The sequence below is a fragment of the Ranitomeya variabilis genome, chromosome 2, assembly GCF_051348905.1.
Source record: "Ranitomeya variabilis isolate aRanVar5 chromosome 2, aRanVar5.hap1, whole genome shotgun sequence".
NCBI lineage: Eukaryota > Metazoa > Chordata > Amphibia > Anura > Dendrobatidae > Ranitomeya > Ranitomeya variabilis.
The window spans coordinates 797,421,405-797,442,496 of record NC_135233.1 but is presented as its reverse complement, the minus strand read 5'-3'; positions in this window follow the sequence as shown (position 1 = coordinate 797,442,496).

Genomic DNA, 21,092 nt, shown 5'->3' with positions numbered 1-21,092 from the left:
TTCAACTTGCATTCCAATGACTGTGGTATAGACAACTGAAGACTGCACTGAGACAAGGACATGCAGACAAAACAATGAAATGTACGCCTGCAAAGAGAGGATTTTGACACCATAGATACACCAGGCGTTTGATGGAGATAATAGACTGTTTAAATGTGTGGCCTGTTTTAATAAAAAAAATTAAACCACTAAATACTGAGTAGGCCAAGGCTAGCATGTAAAACAATGCAATGTATGCCTTCAAAGCAAGGATTTTACCATATGAATAAAGAAAAGGGTGCACTCTGGTTACATATATGTAATAGAGGGGGTGCAAAGCTTAGTCCACATAGTCCATTAAATTAGAAGGCCTTCCTCCCACACCCCATTCCGGCCTTTATGGTCTTCTATACGTGGATGCCGTTTTTCTGCTCCTGGGCTCAGTAGCTGTTTCTGCGCTTTCCCTCTTCATAATTGTCCTACTATATAGGCTTTATGTTTCCTGGATCCCACATTTTTCCACCGTCCTGTTCATTTATGATGGTAAATTTGTCACTACCCCGAGACGTCCCCTGGACTACATATCAGGTTGTATGCTGACAATACTCAGGGGTAATTTATTGTGGCCTGGGACATGACTGTTTGCGAGTTAATTCCATGAGGGATAGGTATTGTTACTATTACACTTTTTCCATCATTTGTAGGATATTGTTGCTCTATGTGGAGTGGTTTGGCACACATGATAATCTAACTATTGGCATCTGTATTATTCAGGAATGGGGATGTGTTGTGCTTATATGCTTGTTTTTAATTGTTTTTATATTGTCTTTGGTGTTTAATAAAGGTTTGTTATTATTTTTCTATTACATGTGGTTGTGCCTTGTCTTTAGTCCAACTTTTTTTCTTCTTTTGATTCAAAGCAAGGATTTTGACACAACATACAAACCAGGCCTCTGAAGGAGATAACAGACTGTTTAAATATGTGGGCTTTTTTTTACATTTTTTAAACCACTAAATACTGAGTAGACCAAGTCTAGCAGACAAAACAATGCAAGGTATGCCTGCAAAGTGAAGATTTTGACACCACAGATACATCAGGCATCTGACGGAGATAACAGATTGTTTAAATGTGTGGCCTTTTAAAAAAATAAATAAATAAATAAACCACTAAATACTGAGTAGACCAAGGCTAGCAGATCAAAAAAAATAAAATGTATGCCTGCAAAGCGAGGATTTTGACACCACAGATACACCTGGCGTCTGATGGAGATAGCAAACTGTTTAAATATGTGGCCTTTTTTAAAAAAAAATGTTTTAAACCATTAAATACTGAGTAAATGAGGGCTAGAAGACAAAAAAATACAATGTATGCCTGCAAATCGAGGATTTTGACACCACAGATACACAGGCGTCTGACGGAGATAACAAACTGTTTAAATATGTGGCCTTTTTTTGAAAAAACATTTTTTACATCATATAATACTGAGTAGACCAAGGCTAGCAGACCAAAAAAAGTAATGTATACCTGAAAAGCAAGAATTTGGAGACCACAGATAGACCAGGCATCAGACACAGATAACAGACTGATAAAAATGTGACCTTGATTTTTTGGGGGCCACCAAACTTGTGTCAATAGGTAGGCTATGACACTAAAAAAAAAATTGGAGTACTACAATTGAAAGATATTTAGCGCAATGATATGCGATGCGTGTGGTATACAAATCACAGTGATAAATAAAAACTGTAGCTAATTATTTTTGGGCCAGCTGCAGATTTTTGGGACAGCAAAATGGTGTGCAAAAATGTTGTAAGACACTCCAAAAAATAATATAGTATCAAGAAAAAGGCCAGATTTTTCTGTGCACTCACATCTGATGCCTGGGACAAAAATTTTTTTTTTAATTGTTAGACTTTCACTCTCTTGTATTGCAATGACCTGGCTGTAGTCTGAAGCGTGACCAAGCAAATAAATGTAAAATAAAGGGGGCTATGGATTACTTTCTAATAAAATGAGCAGGTATAAGCTGCAAAAAAAAAAAAATTGCCACTGATACCTGCAGCTACATATATATATATATATATATATATATATATATATATATATATATATATATATATATAAAATACGCAGCAGCAGACAGGAATGGAGCTTTTTTAAGGTATGCAGTGAGATCTATTTACTCACATACAGTGCCTGCAGCCCTTGCACTGATGTGGATATGTGCACATAGACTCCCCTGCCTACCTAGCGCTGCAATCTATGTACCCCCGAGTTAGCCCTAAAAAGGACTGTTGGTTTATCAGGATTTGTGGATTGAACACTAGTAGACCCACAATAACTAATAAATGTAAGAATCTGACCCTAGCTCAGCAGCAGCTCTCCCTACACTCGCTGAGTCGGAGCAGAAGGAGGCGAGCAGGGCGACGCCAGGTCTCTTATAGACCTGATGACGCTGTGCGGCCAGGCAATCACTGTAATACCACAACAAAGATGGCTGCAGTATTACAGTGCATGAAAAGAAAAAGGAATGGAAGCCAGCTCACCGACCATGAAGAGAAGCACGGAAGCAGTCCTGATGAGACGTGGATAAATAGAAAAAAACGAAATTTCCAGCTTGCTCTTGGTAAAAATGTAAATCTTTAATCCAAACGGTTAAAATAGCGATACATGCTCCTCGGACCCACCATAACCCGGTGAGGGAGAGCGACGCGTTTCGACTGACAAGCAGTCTTTATCCAAGCTAATCTATCCCACACAAACACCGGTATATGAGGACCCAGCAACCAATAAAATTGCTATATACAGATCACATGATACACACAATGCAAAGGTCCTAAACAATGAATACTATAATAAAACATGTATGAAATTAATCAAATTACGAAAAAATACAAAGGAAAATATCACAAAAATATACATAAAATGCTGCAAGATAGCGAACATTAGTAATGGAACATAATTTCATTTCTGCGATTGAGTCCATCGGGGAACCTTGTGCCCAGTATGAAGATCCAATACGCTTCACAGGTAAGTAAAGTTCTGTGTGAACCACGATGCGGTTTAATCACCCTTTCAATACCAGAGACTCTAAAAGATGAAATATCACGTGAATGATAGTCAATGAAATGTTTGGCTGCGGAAGAAATGTTGCGGTTAGTGTTTCTCACATTAGAAATGTCATAAAGGTGTTCAGAAACACGATTTTTCAATTTACGGATAGTACAACCAACATAAGATTTACTACAAGCAACACAATCAATCTTGTATATTACAAAACGGGTATTGCAGTTAATAAAACCCTTTATTTGAAAACTATTGAAGCCCGTATAATCAGTGAAAGATTTAGTTGTAATCATATGTCTGCAGGTGGAACAATTAAGGACATTGCATTTATAGCTACCTTTACAACTTAGCCATGTTGATTGTGGTCTATCTGAAACAAATAAGCTGGGTGACAAAATATTACCGAGAGTGGGTGCTCTCCTAGCCACAACATTGCATCCCCCTTGTAGAATTTTAAAAAGAATTGGATCTTCGTATAAAATTGGAATGGATTTATTAATGAGATCCTTAATATCATTAAATTGTGGACTATATTGTAGACAAACAAATGGTTTGTCAGATTGTTGGTTGGTAACTGAATTGATGTTTGTATCATATTTAATATTTTTATTTTTATTTATATTTCATTTTGAGTTACCATTTGTAGCAAAGTTTTCATGAATATTTGGGGATACAATGTTGAGGGCTCTGTTGAGCATCCAGTTAGGATAACCACCCTTCGCGACATGCGCCGTACATGTACTGCGCATGTCGCATCCCCTGCTTTGATGTGCGCTCCGGCGGTGAGCGCACATCAAAGTCGCGACATGTCAGCTGTTTTGAACAGCTGACATGTGCGCGCAATAGCGGCGGGTGAAATCGCTATTCACCCGCCGCTATTAACCTGTTAAATGCCGCTGTCAAACGCAGACAGCGGCATTTAACTACCGCATCCGGCCGGGCGGCCGGATATGACGTCATCGCCGACCCCCGTCACATGATCGGGGGTCGGCGATGAGTCAGGAAGGTAACCATAGAGGTCCTTGAGACCTCTATGGTTACTGATGCCGGCGTGCTGTGAGCGCCCCCCTGTGGTCGGCGCTCACAGCACACCTGCATTTGAGCTACATAACAGCGATCTGATGATCGCTGTTATGTAGCAGAGCCGATCGGGCTGTGCCTGCTTCTAGCCTCCTATGGAGGCTATAGAAGCATGGCAAAAGTGGGAAAAAAAAGTTTTTAAAAATGTGAAAAAAATATTAAAAATATAAAAGTTTAAATCACCCCCCTTTCGCCCCATCCTAAATAAAACAATAAAAAAAATTCAAAACCTACACATATTTGGTATAGCCGCGTTCAGAATCGCCTGATCTATCAATTAAAAAAAAGCATTAACCTGATCGCTAAACAGCGTAGCGAGAAAAAAATCCGAAACGCCAGAATTACGTTTTTTTGGTCGCCGCGACATTGCGTTAAAATGCAATAACGGGTGATCAAAAGAACATATCTGCGCCAAAATGGTATCATTAAACATGCCAGCTCAGCACGCAAAAAATAAGCCCTCACCCGACCCAAGATCACAAAAATTGGAGACGCTACGGGTATTGGAAAATGGCACTTTTTTTTTTTTTTTTTTTTTTTAAGCAAAGTTTGGATTTTTTTTTCACCACTTGGATAAAAAATAACCTGGTCATGTTAGGTGTCTATGAACTCGTAATGACCTAGAGAATCATAATGGCAGGTCAGTTTTAGCATTTAGTGAACCTAGCAAAATAGCCAAGCAAAAAACAAGTGTGGGATTGCACTTTTTTTGCAATTTCACCGCACTTGGAATTTTTTTCCCGTTTTCTAGTACACGACATGCTAAAACCAATGATGTCGTTCAAAAGTACAACTCGTCCCGCAAAAAATAAGCCCTCACATGGCCATATTGACAGAAAAATAAAAAAGTTATGGCTCTGGGAAGGAGGGGAGCGAAAAACGAAAACACAAAAACGAAAAAGGGCCGCGGCATGAAGGGGTTAAATTTAATACACGATTTAGCCAAATCATGTTTAAGAAAATCATTATTATTACAATTTCTCTTCAACCTAGTGAATTCCCCAACAGGAACCGAGCGAACAGTGTGTCTAGGATGGCTGCTGTTCGCATGCAAGATAGAATTCCCTGCCAATGGTTTAAAATAAGTACGAGTGGATATCAGTTCATTAGCCACACCTGTGAGTTCCAAATCAAGAAATTAAATTTTGGATGTTTCATGGACAAAAGTGAATCTGATGTTAAATTCGTTGTTATTGATGTAAGAAATAAAATCCTGTATGGCAGATACATCGCCCCTCCAGATAATGAGTGTATTGTCTATGTATCTGCCATACCAAAAAATATATGAAGAAAAATTGTTAGAAATAGAAAATAAAAAATGATATTCCCAATACGCCATTACCAAATTTGCTAGGGAGGGTGAGAACTTATCCCCCATCGCTACACCGGTACACTGCAAATAATAATCAGAATTGAAAGAAAAAAAATGATGAGTCAACAAAAAGGAGGTGACCTGTAAAATATATTGAATCAAATCCTGTGAATAGCAACTATATGAACATAAATGAAATTGCAATGCTTCGAGTGCTAATTTATGAGGAATGCAAGTGTACAAAGAGACTACATCACAACTGAGCCATGAAAAGTCCGGCAACCATTTTTTATGTGCCAAAATATCAATTATATCCTTGGTGTCTCTAATATGTCCTGGTAATCTTAGAACTAATGGTTGTAGTAAAGAGTCCAACCACTGGCCCATGCGTTCATTTGTAGACCCTATGCTGGATATTATTGGACGCATTGGAGGAAATTCACTGATCTTATGAATCTTCAGCAAACCATGCATTATTGGAGTGACAGGGTGTGGAACTGTCAAGAAATCTGCCTGTTTTTTGGAAATGACACCTAAAGAAAGACCATCCTGTATCACACTATCAATCTTCTTTTTAAAACTAATAGTAGTCAGATTTTAATTTCTTGTATGTGGTGTTGTCAGATAATAAGTCCATAATGGCGTTTTTATATTGCAAGGAATCCATTATAACAACCACTCCTCCCTTATCACTCATTTTTATAATGATGTCCTTCATATCTTGTATCTGTTTGATGACACATCTTTGTCTCTTTGTCAGATTTTTAGTTACATTTGACACTGGTTCGCTATATTTGAGTTGTTTAAGTTCACATTCAAGAACCTCCTGAAAACGATTCATGCAGTCCGCTCTAGATTGAATGGGATAAAAAAAAGGGTTTTTTAACTTCAACTGATTAGATTGATTGATAGAAGGATGAGAAGAATTATCATGATCCTGCAAATCTTGTAATATCAGCAAAGTTACTTGTTCCTGAAAATCTAGTGAATGGAACTCATTATTAATGGTCATACTTTGATTGTCACAAGTGTCAGATTCATCAGCCCAAAAATGCTTTTTTACCGTTAAATTACGGACAAATTTGTTAATGTCCAACATAGTTGAAAATAAGTTAAAGTTCTGGTCCGGGACAAAATTAAGTCCGTAAGACAACAATTGCAACTGTTCATCCGAAAAATTCCGGGATGAAAGATTTAATACATTATTAGGGCTTATTTCAGTGTGAATTTCTTTTGGCGTGTTTGCATGCCAGAATTGCCTTCTATGTTTCCGGCCACCACGCCTTTTACGTTTTTTGATTTACTGGTACATTTGGTAGAACTGCATGTGCATGCTGCAAATTCATTTAAAGATATGTCCGACATGCTGAGACCATTGTCGCCAGAGTCACCTTCATGAGAACTAAAGCTGACATATCTCTTAGAATATCTAATTTTATGATTAGATTGTCTCAAAATGGATCTAGGGGTTCTAGAAAAAGAATCCCATTCATAGACTTTATTGGATGCATAGTCCTCTAAATCACGTTGAAATTTCCGCTTTTTTCTAAGCATGATATCATCTTCCAACTTAATTAATTCATCCTAATTTTGTCCCGGACCAGAACTTTAACTTATTTTCAACTATGTTGGACATTAACAAATTTGTCCGTAATTTAACGGTAAAAAAGCATTTTTGGGCTGATGAATCTGACACTTGTGACAATCAAAGTATGACCATTAATAATGAGTTCCATTCACTAGATTTTCAGGAACAAGTAACTTTGCTGATATTACAAGATTTGCAGGATCTTGATAATTCTTCTCATCCTTCTATTAATCAATCTAATCAGTTGAAGTTAAAAAATCCTTTTTTTTATCCCATTCAATCTAGAGCGGACTGCATGAATCGTTTTCAGGAGGTTCTTGAATGTGAACTTAAACAACTCAAATATAGCGAACCAGTGTCAAATGTAACTAAAAATCTGACAAAGAGACAAAGATGTGTCATCAAACAGATACAAGATATGAAGGACATCATTATAAAAATGAGTGATAAGGGAGGAGTGGTTGTTATAATGGATTCCTTGCAATATAAAAACGCCATTATGGACTTATTATCTGACAACACCACATACAAGAAATTAAAATCTGACCCTACTATTAGTTTTAAAAAGAAGATTGATAGTGTGATACAGGATGGTCTTTCTTTAGGTGTCATTTCCAAAAAACAGGCAGATTTCTTGACAGTTCCACACCCTGTCACTCCAATAATGCATGGTTTGCTGAAGATTCATAAGATCAGTGAATTTCCTCCAATGCGTCCAATAATATCCAGCATAGGGTCTACAAATGAACGCATGGGCCAGTGGTTGGACTCTTTACTACAACCATTAGTTCTAAGATTACCAGGACATATTAGAGACACCAAGGATATAATTGATATTATGGCACATAAAAAATGGTTGCCGGACTTTTCATGGCTCAGTTGTGATGTAGTCTCTTTGTACACTTGCATTCCTCATAAATTAGCACTCGAAGCATTGCAATTTCATTTATGTTCATATAGTTGCTATTCACAGGATTTGATTCAATATATTTTACAGGTCACCTCCTTTTTGTTGACTCATCATTTTTTTTCTTTCAATTCTGATTATTATTTGCAGTGTACCGGTGTAGCGATGGGGGCTAAGTTCTCACCCTCCCTAGCAAATTTGGTAATGGCGTATTGGGAATATCATTTTTTATTTTCTATTTCTAACAATTTTTCTTCATATATTTTTTGGTATGGCAGATACATCGACGATACACTCATTATCTGGAGGGGCGATGTATCTGCCATACAGGATTTTATTTCTTACATCAATAACAACGAATTTAACATCAGATTCACTTTTGTCCATGAAACATCCAAATTTTCATTTCTTGATTTGGAACTCACAGGTGTGGCTAATGAACTGATATCCACTCATACTTATTTTAAACCATTGGCAGGGAATTCTATCTTGCATGCGAACAGCAGCCATCCTAGACACACTGTTCGCTCGGTTCCTGTTGGGGAATTCACTAGGTTGAAGAGAAATTGTAATAATAATGATTTTCTTAAACATGATTTGGCTAAATCGTGTATTAAATTTAATAAACGTGGTTATCCTAACTGGATGCTCAACAGAGCCCTCAACATTGTATCCCCAAATATTCATGAAAACTTTGCTACAAATGGTAACTCAAAAAGAAATATAAATAAAAATAAAAATATTAAATATGATACAAACATCAATTCAGTTACCAACCAACAATCTGACAAACCATTTGTTTGTACAGTGTTCATTTTAGGACATGGTCACAAATCAAAGTCAAACATCAGAAATACTCTGTCTGATACTTCATTCTGAGACTTGACTCTGATACTTGAGTCTGATACTTGAATCTGATACCTGAGTCTGATACCTGAGTCTGATACCTGAGTCTGATACCTGAGTCTGATACCTGAGTCTGATACTTGAATCTGAGACCTGAGTCTGATACCTGAGGCTGATACTTGAATCTGAGACCTGAGTCTGATACCTGAGGCTGATACTTGAGTCTGATACCTGAGTCTGATACCTGAGTCTGATACCTGAGGCTGATACTTGAGTCTGATACCTGAGTCTGATACCTGAGTCTGATACCTGAGGCTGATACTTGAATCTGAGACCTGAGTCTGATACCTGAGGCTGATACCTGAGTCTGATACCTGAGGCTGATACCTGAGTCTGATACCTGAGGCTGATACTTGAATCTGAGACCTGAGTCTGATACCTGAGTCTGATACTTGAGTCTGATACCTGAGTCTGATACCTGAGTCTGATACCTGAGGCTGATACTTGAGTCTGATACTTGAGTCTGATACTTGAGTCTGATACTTGAGTCTGATACCTGAGTCTGATACCTGAGTCTGATACCTGAGTCTGATACCTGAAATTGGTAAAATTAGTAAAATTAGCTAAAATTAGTACCTAGGATCACTTGAGCTTGTGGTGCAATGGTAAGGCCGACGGCTGTAATCTCTAAACACAGGATCCGTTTTTTTTCCGCCGATCCTTTTTTTTCTCCGCCGGATCGGTTTTATTTTTCTGCCGGATTGTTTTTTTTCTGCTGGATCCATTTTTTTCCGCCGGATCCGTTTTTTTTTGGCCAGATCCGTTTTTTGGCGCAGGATCCATATTTTTTTTTTTGCCGGATCCGCTTTTTTCTGCCGGATCCATTTTTTTTGCCCAGGATCCGTTTTTTGTCTACCGGATCCGTTTTTTTCTGCCAGATCCTTTTTTTTTGGCGCAGGATCCATTTTTTTGCGCAGGATCCGTTTTTTCCCGCCGGATCCGGGTTTTTTGCGCAGGATCTGTTTTTGTCGCCGGATCCGTTTTTTTGCGCGGATCCGTTTTTTTGGCTCAGGATCCTTTTTTTTACGCAGAATCAGTTTTTTGGCGCCGGATCCGTTTTTTTTGCGCAGGATCCGTTTTTTTCTGCCGGATCCGTTTTTTTGTCAGATCTTTTTTTTGGCGCAGGATCCGTTTTTTTTTCGCCGGATCCGTTTTTTTCCACCGGATCTGTTTTTTTCTGCCTGATCCGTTTTTTTCTGCCTGATCCGTTTTTTTTTGCGCCGGATCCGTTTTTTTGGCCGGAAGTGTTTTTTCCGGCTGATCCGTTTTTTTCTGCCGGATCTGTATTTTTTCCCGTAGGATCTGTGTCTTTTTGGCCGGATCCGTTTTTCCGCACCATCCGTTTTTTGAAAAACTCGCCAGATTGTGCCTGACGGCAAAAACCTGATGTGTGAAAGCAGCCATACTTTTCCATCACACATAGTTTTGGTTTAAAATAATAAGAAAAATAATAATAAAAAAATATAACTTCCATTGCTTGGATTTGAACCCACAGCTCTCTGTTCCCCAGTCTGATACCTGATACTTGACTTTTCTCAAACATCAAAATCAAAATGTTTTCGTCTGATACCTGATACTTGACTACTTTCAAACATCAAAGTCAGCAGGTTTTTCAGATACTCACAGAAAGAAAGGGAAGAAAAGGGATCACTCCAACACCAGTTAAGCTGGTGGCTGAGTGGTTAAGCTCTTGGTTTATGGAATAGTGAAGTTTTGAGTTCTAGCCCCAAATAATTTTTATTTTTTTTTCTTAAGTATCATATGATATGTCACTTTCTGCACTCATCAAAGAGATGTTTCACTATGTGACATATTATGTCAAGAAAAAAAAACAAAATGATTTTTCCAATTGCTGAGAGTGTGCATAGATTTCATAGCCAAAGAAAATTCCTGCATGGTAACAATTGGGCTTATGGTGTGGTGGTAAGGTTGCTGGCTGTGGCGTCTCATGTTAAAGCTTCTCCTGGGTTCAAATCCCATGTTTGTTTGTTTTGTTTTTTTTGTTTTTTTTTAAATTATGCAGGTTACCACACAAACTCAATCATGTTACACTTTTAATATCTGACTTTCTTATCCCCCTGCCTTGTTAGCAAATAGTTTCAGATATGCGGTGTATTTACATCACATGGCCAAAGAAACTGGGTGGGAGCCACTGATTTACTATATATTTCCAAGTGACTGTACATTAACGTCATAGGAAAGGGTCTAATGATCAAATTACTTTATACAATTTTTTACTTTGCATCCACCCAAGAACTGGTTGTAAATTCATGACCACTAGGGGTCTTACTAATCCACCGTCTACAGTCTGTGAGGGCGGGTCCTTCTGTAGCAGCAAAAACAGGAACTATGGGCGAGTCCTACACGATCTGATTCTGCAGGGGACGTGCATGTGTTCAGTGCCATCTCACAGATCTGCGGAGCATCGTTTCTCTCTGTAAGTTATACCTTCATTCAACTTGTCCAAGTGTTTTTGCAGTACCATTATATCTCCAACCATGAATTCTCAAGCACTTTTCCAAAATTGTGTAGTCAAGCTAAGTGAATTCACTATCTACCTTTCTGTTATTTCATAAGCAGTTGCGATGATAGGCATCTTCTCTGAAGTTCTGATGAAAACAGAATCATTTTACTTCTGTTCAAGAACACTTTAGTGCTTCGATTGGTTTCTGCTCTAACTTAGCTTGTCCCATGACTTCATTCTCACTAATGATACCAATGACATAGCAGCATGTCTCCCAGTGTCAGACCTGGGTGTTTAGAGCCCAATAGACGAATGCGAAGGGTCACCCCACAGCTTAAAGAAAAGATTTTCTTTTTGGTCTTATGCTCAATGACCAAGTGTTTTACCATTCAGTATATGTGCAAAACAGGACCCTAATGTACACGCTCCAAATTGAAAACTAGGTGTCCATCAAGCAATTAAAACCCTTTTTTAACAACTTCCACTGCTAATGGCTGGGAGTGCTGCTGTGTGCTGGAAAAAATCAAGGTAAAGTTTATTGTTACTGTTGTACAAATATGTATAAACCTAGATTTGCTAGTTCTTTTAAAATCTTTGCATACCCTTTCCACCTTTTTCATAACTCATCACAGTTTTCTCCTGTTAATTGTAATGTAGGCCAGCCTCTTGTCTCCGTACGTATCATAATACACTGTTGGGGGAACATTTAGCAAGAGCGACATGTCATATGACGGTCTTCATATCTCCCTTGCAGGTGCAGGATGTCCCAAAGGTCATCATAGGGTCACATGACTGATATTTTTGGTGCATGTTTTGGCAGTGCAGGGCGCAAGCTTCCTCGCTCCTTATTTTCTTCCTGACTTCTCGATGTATGAATGCGCCCAGTGGCATGAGGTAGTGCACTATGTGTGTCTTACAACACAGTGAGTGTTATAAAGGGTAAAAATACGTGTGGAAAATAAAATTGAGTTGAACATATTGTTTGCATGCAGTTTCAGATCCATCTAAGGGCTGTCCCACACGTCCAGATAATTCCGGTACCGGAATAAATCGGTACCGGAGTTATCCGTGTCCGTGTGCCTGGGAACTCACGTAGGCCATACGTGCGGCACACGTGTGCCGCCCGTATGACGAGTGGGTACCACACGGAGCGTGTGGTACCCACTCTGCATCGTGCTGAAGCCGCGATTCATATGTTCCCTGCAGCAGCGTTTGCTGCAGAGAAAATATGAATAATAGTGTTTAAAATAAAGATCTATGTGTCCGCCGCCCCCCCCACCCCCTGTGCGCCCACCCGCTGGTCAGAAAATACTTACCTGGGTCCCCCGTCGGCTGTCGCTCCTTCCTGGTCTGGCCGCGGCTTCTCTACTGTATGCGGTCGATTACACTCATGAATATGTGGCTCCTCCTCCAATAGGGGCGGAGCCGACTATTCATGATTGTAAATGAGCGGCCCCACGTGACCGCATACTGTAAGCCGCGGCCAGACCAGGAAGGAGCGACAGGGGACCCGGGTAAGTATTTTCTGACCAGCGGGTGGGCGCACAGGGGGTGGGGGGGGCGGCGGACACATAGATCTTTATTTTAAACACTATTATTCATATTTTCTCTGCAGCAAACGCTGCTGCAGGGAACATATGAATCGCGGCTTCAGCACGATGCAGAGTGGGTACCACACGCTCCTTGTGGTACCCACTCGCCATACGGGCGGCACTACGTGAGTTCTCAGGCACACGGACACGGATAACTCCGGTACCGATTTATTCCGGTACCGGAATTATCTGGACGTGTGGGACAGCCCTTAGATGGATCTGAAACTGCATGCAAACAATATGTTCAACTCAATTTTATTTTCCACACGTATTTTTACCCTTTATAACACTCACTGTGTTGTAAGACACACATAGTGCACTACCTCATGCCACTGGGCGCATTCATACATCGAGAAGTCAGGAAGAAAATAAGGAGCGAGGAAGCTTGCGCCCTGCACTGCCAAAACATGCACCAAAAATATCAGTCATGTGACCCTATGATGACCTTTGGGACATCCTGCACCTGCAAGGGAGATATCAAGACCGTCATATGACATGTCGCTCTTGCTAAATGTTCCCCCAACAGTGTATTATGATACGTACGGAGACAAGAGGCTGGCCTACATTACAATTAACAGGAGAAAACTGTGATGAGTTATGAAAAAGGTGGAAAGGGTATGCAAAGATTTTAAAAGAACTAGCAAATCTAGGTTTATACATATTTGTACAACAGTAACAATACACTTTACCTTGATTTTTTCCAGCACACAGCAGCACTCCCAGCCATTAGCAGTGGAAGTTGTTAAAAAAGGGTTTTAATTGCTTGATGGACACCTAGTTTTTAATTTGGAGCGTGTACATTAGGGTCCTGTTTTGCACATATACTGAATGGTAAAACACTTGGTCATTGAGCATAAGACCAAAAAGAAAATCTTTTCTTTAAGCTGTGGGGTGACCCTTCGCATTCGTCTATTGGGCTCTAAACACCCAGGTCTGACACTGGGAGACATGCTGCTATGTCATTGGTATCATTAGTGAGAATGAAGTCATGGGACAAGCTAAGTTAGAGCAGAAACCAATAGAAGCACTAAAGTGTTCTTGAACAGAAGTAAAATGACTCTGTTTTCATCAGTACTTCAGAGAAGATGCCTATCATCGCAACTGCTTATGAAATAACAGAAAGGTAGATAGTGAATTCACTTAGCTTGACTACACAATTTTGGAAAAGTGCTTGAGAATTCATGGTTGGAGATATAATGGTACTGCAAAAACACTTGGACAAGTTGAATGAAGGTATAACTTACAGAGAGAAACGATGCTCCGCAGATCTGTGAGATGGCACTGAACACATGCACGTCCCCTGCAGAATCAGATCGTGTAGGACTCGCCCATAGTTCCTGTTTTTGCTGCTACAGAAGGACCCGCCCTCACAGACTGTAGACGGTGGATTAGTGAGACCCCTAGTGGTCATGAATTTACAACCAGTTCTTGGGTGGATGCAAAGAAAACAATTGTATAAAGTAATTTGATCATTAGACCCTTTCCTATGACGTTAAGTAAATGTACAGTCACTTGGAAATATATAGTAAATCAGTGGCTCCCACCCAGTTTCTTTGGCCATGTGATGTAAATACACCGCATATCTGAAACTATTTGCTAACAAGGCAGGGGGATAAGAAAGTCAGATATTAAAAGTGTAACATGATTGAGTTTGTGTGGTAACCTGCATAATTTAAAAAAAAACAAAAAAAACAAAACAAACAAACATGGGATTTGAACCCAGGAGAAGCTTTAACATGAGACGCCGCAGCCAGCAACCTTACCACCACACCATAAGCCCAATTGTTACCATGCAGGAATTTTCTTTGGCTATGAAATCTATGCACACTCTCAGCAATTGGAAAAATCATTTTGTTTTTTTTTTCTTGACATAATATGTCACATAGTGAAACATCTCTTTGATGAGTGCAGAAAGTGACATATCATATGATACTTAATAAAAAAAAATAAAAATTATTTGGGGCTAGAACTCAAAACTTTACTATTCCATAAACCAAGAGCTTAACCACTCAGCCACCAGCTTAACTGGTGTTGGAGTGATCCCTTTTCTTCCCTTTCTTTCTGTGAGTATCTGAAAAACCTGCTGACTTTGATGTTTGAAAGTAGTCAAGTATCAGGTATCAGACGAAAACATTTTGATTTTGATGTTTGAGAAAAGTCAAGTATCAGGTATGAGACTGGGGAACAGAGAGCTGTGGGTTCAAATCCAAGCAATGGAAGTTATATTTGTTTATTATTATTTTTCTTATTGTAAACCAAAACTATGTGTGATGAAAAAGTATGGCTGCTTTCACACATCAGGTTTTTGCCGTCAGGCACAATCCGGCGAGTTTTTCAAAAAACGGATGGTGCGGAAAAACGGATCCGGCCAAAAAGACAGATCCTACGGGAAAAAATACAGATCCGGCAGAAAAAAACGGATCAGCCGGAAAAAACACTTCCGGCCAAAAAAACGGATCCGGCGCAAAAAAAACCGGATCAGGCAGAAAAAAACGGATCAGGCAGAAAAAAACGGCTCCGGCGGAAAAAAAACGGATCCGGCGAAAAAAAAACGGATCTGACAAAAAAAGGATCCTGCGCAAAAAAACGGATCCCGCACAAAAAAAATGGATCCTGCGCCAAAAAAAAGATCTGACAAAAAAACGGATCCGGCAGAAAAAAACGGATCCTGCGCAAAAAAACGGATCCGGCGCCAAAAAACTGATTCTGCGTAAAAAAAGGATCCTGAGCCAAAAAAACGGATCCGCGCAAAAAAACGGATCCGTCAGAAAAAAACGGATCCTGCGCAAAAAAAACGGATCCTGCGCCAAAAAACTGATTCTGCGTAAAAAAAAAGGATCCTGAGCCAAAAAAACAGATCCGCGCAAAAAACGGATCCGGCGACAAAAACAGATCCTGCGCAAAAAAAACGGATCCGGCGGGAAAAAACGGATCCTGCGCAAAAAAACGGATCCTGCGCCAAAAAAAGGATCTGGCAGAAAAAAACGGATCCGTTAGACAAAAAACGGATCCTGGGCAAAAAAAATGGATCCGGCAGAAAAAAGCGGATCCGGCAAAAAAAAATACGGATCCTGCGCCAAAAAACGGATCTGGCCGAAAAAAAAACAGATACGGCGGAAAAAAAATGGATCCAGCAGAAAAAAAACAATCCGGCAGAAAAATAAAACCGATCCGGCGGAGAAAAAAAAGGATCGGCGGAAAAAAAAAGGATCCTGCGTTTAGAGATTACAGCCGTCGGCCTTACCATTGCACCACAAGCTCAAGTGATCCTAGGTACTAATTTTAGCTAATTTTACTAATTTTACCAATTTCAGGTATCAGACTCAGGTATCAGACTCAGGTATCAGACTCAGGTATCAGACTCAAGTATCAAACTCAAGTATCAGACTCAAGTATCAGACTCAAGTATCAGACTCAAGTATCAGACTCAAGTATCAGATTCAAGTATCAGCCTCAGGTATCAGACTCAGGTATCAGACTCAGGTATCAGACTCAGGTATCAGACTCAAGTATCAGCCTCAGGTATCAGACTCAGGTCTCAGATTCAAGTATCAGCCTCAGGTATCAGACTCAGGTATCAGCCTCAGGTATCAGACTCAGGTATCAGCCTCAGGTATCAGACTCAGGTCTCAGATTCAAGTATCAGCCTCAGGTATCAGACTCAGGTATCAGACTCAGGTATCAGACTCAAGTATCAGCCTCAGGTATCAGACTCAGGTCTCAGATTCAAGTATCAGCCTCAGGTATCAGCCTCAGGTATCAGACTCAGGTATCAGACTCAAGTATCTGCCTCAGGTATCAGACTCAGGTCTCAGATTCAAGTATCAGCCTCAGGTATCAGACTCAGGTCTCAGATTCAAGTATCAGACTCAGGTATCAGACTCAGGTATCAGACTCAGGTATCAGATTCAAGTATCAGACTCAAGTATCAGAGTCAAGTCTCAGAATGAAGTATCAGACAGAGTATTTCTGATGTTTGACCAGAGTCAAGTCTCAGAATGAAGTATCAGACAGAGTATTTCTGATGTTTGACTTTGATTTGTGACCATGTCCTAAAATGAACACTGTATGTTTGTCTACAATATAGTCCACAATTTAATGATAATAAGGATCTCATTAATAAATCCATTCCAATTTTATACGAAGATCCAATTCTTTTTAAAATTCTACAAGGGGGATGCAATGTTGTGGCTAGGAGAGCACCCACTCTCGGTAATATTTTGTCACCCAGCTTATTTGTTTCAGATAGACCACAATCAACATGGCTAAGTTGTAAAGGTAGCTATAAATGCAATGTCCTTAATTGTTCCACCTGCAGACATATGATTACAACTAAATCTTTCACTGATTATACGGGCTTCAATAGTTTTCAAATAAAGGGTTTTATTAACTGCAATACCCGTTTTGTAATATACAAGATTGATTGTGTTGCTTGTAGTAAATCTTATGTTGGTTGTACTATCCGTAAATTGAAAAATCGTGTTTCTGAACACCTTTATGACATTTCTAATGTGAGAAACACTAACCGCAACATTTCTTCCGCAGCCAAACATTTCATTGACTATCATTCACGTGATATTTCATCTTTTAGAGTCTCTGGTATTGAAAGGGTGATTAAACCGCATCGTGGTGGTGGTTCACACAGAACTTTACTTACCCGTGAAGCGTATTGGATCTTCATACTGGGCACAAGGTTCCCCGATGGACTCAATCGCAGAAATGAAATTATGTTCCATTGCTAATGTTCGCTATCTTGCAGCATTTTATGTATATTTTTGTGATATTTTCCTTTGTATTTTTTCGTAATTTGATTAATTTCATACATGTTTTATTATAGTATTCATTGTTTAGGACCTTTGCATTGTGTGTATCATGTGATCTGTATATAGCAATTTTATTGGTTGCTGGGTCCTCATATACCGGTGTTTGTGTGGGATAGATTAGCTTGGATAAAGACTGCTAGTCAGGGCTGTATTTGCCACTAGGCACTCGAGGGCAGGTGCCTAGGGCGGGGACAATGCAGCGGGCAGCACCTGAGCAAGTCTAAGAAAAAAAAAAATTTTTTTTTTTTGAAAGTCCGGGGTCACCCCACCCAGGGGCGCCGCTATAATGAGGTGAGTTGAGCACTTCGCCTCTAGCGGCATCCAGTCCCTCAAAACAGGGGGCGGCAGCGCAGCGCAGCACCGCCCCCTGCAGTCAGATCAGATGTGCCGGGTACTAGCCGCCATAAGCATGAGGCTGTGTCACCAGCAGGAGGTGGCGGGGATGCCGGGCGCGGTGCTGCCTCCTCACACAAACTTGTCCGGTTATAAGTTAAGTACTGAGGGCCGGGATGGGGAAGAGGTGAGCAGCCCAGGCAGCCAGGAAGACGAGCTACTTGAACGAACTAAGCACAGCCTGTGGGCGGGGACTGTGGCTGCTTGCCTGCTACACAGTAGCGTAGCGACTGGAGGGGGCAGAGGGGGCCATCGCCCCGGGCCCTGTCACATGAAGGGGCCCACCGGGAGCCAGGGCCACTTCTGTGACATACAGAACACAGCATAGGAGCAGAGCAGTATGATGTCTGCTCTGCTCCCATCTGACGGAGACTCTGCAGGCTGCTAGCACAGTGGCCGGCTGCAGTCTCCCTCCTGCAGTGAATGGTTTTGCCCCTTCTGACCTGATCATGAAGCTTTTCCTTGGCTGGCGCTGCAGTTCTTCCCTCTGTGCACGCTGGGATTGGCTCAGGCACGCTGGGTCCTAGTGCCCACATGTTGCATTTCACCAAGACACTTCCTGGTCCTGTCTGCAAACTTTATCAGTAAGTGCTGGGGATGGAATATTTTAGGCTTATTAAATTGAGGTATGTCACTGTGATGTGAATGTGAGACCATGGGGGTATTGTGGGTGAGGGGGGACAGGGTACTGAGGGGGTGGATGTGAGAGCATGGGGGTATTGTGGGGGAGGGAGACAGGGCACTGGGGGGTGAATGTGAGACTATGGGGGTGTTGTGGGCGCTGAAAGTGGGTGAGGGGGACAGGGTACTGATGGGGTGAATGAAAGATGATGGGGGTATTGGGTACTGAAGTGGGGGAGGGGAGGCAGGGTACTGGGGGGTAAATGTGAGACCATGGGGGTGTTGTGGGGGCTGAAGGTGGGTGAAGTGGGACAGGGCACCGAGGGGTGGATGTGAGATGATGGGGTATTGGGGCTGAATATTACATACCTCCCAACCGTCCCGATTTCAGCGGGACAGTCCCGCTTTGGCACCGGGGTCCCGCTGTCCCGCTTCGGGCATTTAAAATCCCGAATTTGCGGCCGCCGGTGAAGCCCCGCCCACTTCCGGGACGTAGAGAGAGCCAGCCTGTTTTGTTTTTTTTTTTATAAAAGCTGCCTCCTGACCGCCCGCGCAACACCCCCCCCCCTCCCGCCCCCTGTGCGGCGCTGCCACGCTGAAGGAGAGAGCCTGCAGCAATCAAGAAGAAAGGTCAGCGATTCACTACCTCTGGCTGTGTGTGCACGGAGCTCCGGCTTCTTAGCTGCTATCCCGGCAGAGAAGGAGAGACGGGGGAGGTGCCGGGATAGTGCAGAGCTGTGAGCAGGAGACTGAAGACTTCAGCAGAGAGCTGCACATGGACATCAGCCGCCCCTGCATCACAGAGGAGATGATGTGTGTGATGGCTGCGTGTGTGTGTGTGATGGCTGCGTGTGTGTGTGATGGCTGCGTGTGTGTGTGTGTGATGGCTGTGTGTGTGTGTGTGATGGCTGTGTGTGTGTGATGGCTGCGTGTGTGTGTGTGTGATGGCTGCGTGTGTGTGTGTGTGATGGCTGCGTGTGTGTGTGTGATGGCTGTGTGTGTGTGTGATGGCTGTGTGTGTGTGATGGCTGTGTGTGTGTGATGGCTGTGTGTGTGTGATGGCTGTGTGTGTGTGATGGCTGCGTGTGTGATGGCTGCGTGTGTGATGGCTGCGTGTGTGATGGCTGCGTGTGTGATGGCTGCGTGTGTGATGGCTGCGTGTGTGATGGCTGCGTGTGTGTGTGATGGCTGCGTGTGTGTGTGATGGCTGCGTGTGTGTGTGTGTGTGATGGCTGCGTGTGTGTGTGTGTGATGGCTGCGTGTGTGTGTGTGATGGCTGCGTGTGTATGTGTGATGGCTGCGTGTGTGTGTGATGGCTGCGTGTGTGATGCATTTGTGTCAAAGCTGCATGTGTTTGTGAGCTGCGTGCGTGTGTGAGCTGCGTGCGTGTGTGAGCTGCGTGCGTGTGTGAGCTGCGTGCGTGTGTGAGCTGCGTGCGTGTGAGCTGCGTGCCTGTGTGTGAGCTGCGTGCCTGTATGTCATTATACAGTATGGAGCATCATGTGTGGTCATTATACAATATGGAGCATCATGTGCGGTCATTAGACAGTATGGAGCATCATGTGCGGCCATTATACAGTATGGAGCATCATGTGTGGCCATTATACAGTATGGAGCATCATGTGCGGTCATTATACAGTATGGAGCATCATGTGTGGCCATTATACAGTATGGAGCATCATGTGCGGCCATTATACAGTATGGAGCATCATGTGCGGCCATTATACAGTATGGAGCATCATGTGCGGCCATTATACAGTATGGAGCATCATGTGCGGCCATTATACAGTATGGAGCATCATGTGCGGTCATTATACAGTATGGAGCATCATGTGCGGTCATTATACAGTATGGAGCATCATGTGTGGCCATTATACAGTATGGAGCATCATGTGCGGTCATTATACAGTATGGAGCATCATGTGTGGCCATTATACAGTATGGAGCATCATGTGCGGCCATTATACAGTATGGAGCATCATGTGCGGCCATTATACAGTATGGAGCATCATGTGCGGCCATTATACAGTATGGAGCATCATGTGCGGCCATTATACAGTATGGAGCATCATGTGCGGTCATTATACAGTCTGGAGCATCATGTGCGGTCATTATACAGTCTGGAGCATCATGTGCGGTCATTATACAGTCTGGAGCATCATGTGCGGTCATTATACAGTCTGGAGCATCATGTGCGGTCATTATACAGTCTGGAGCATCATGTGCGGTCATTATACAGTATGGAGCATCATGTGCGGCCATTATACAGTCTGGAGCATCATGTGCGGCCATTATACAGTCTGGAGCATCATGTGCGGTCATTATACAGTATGGAGCATCACGTGCGGTCATACAGTATGGAG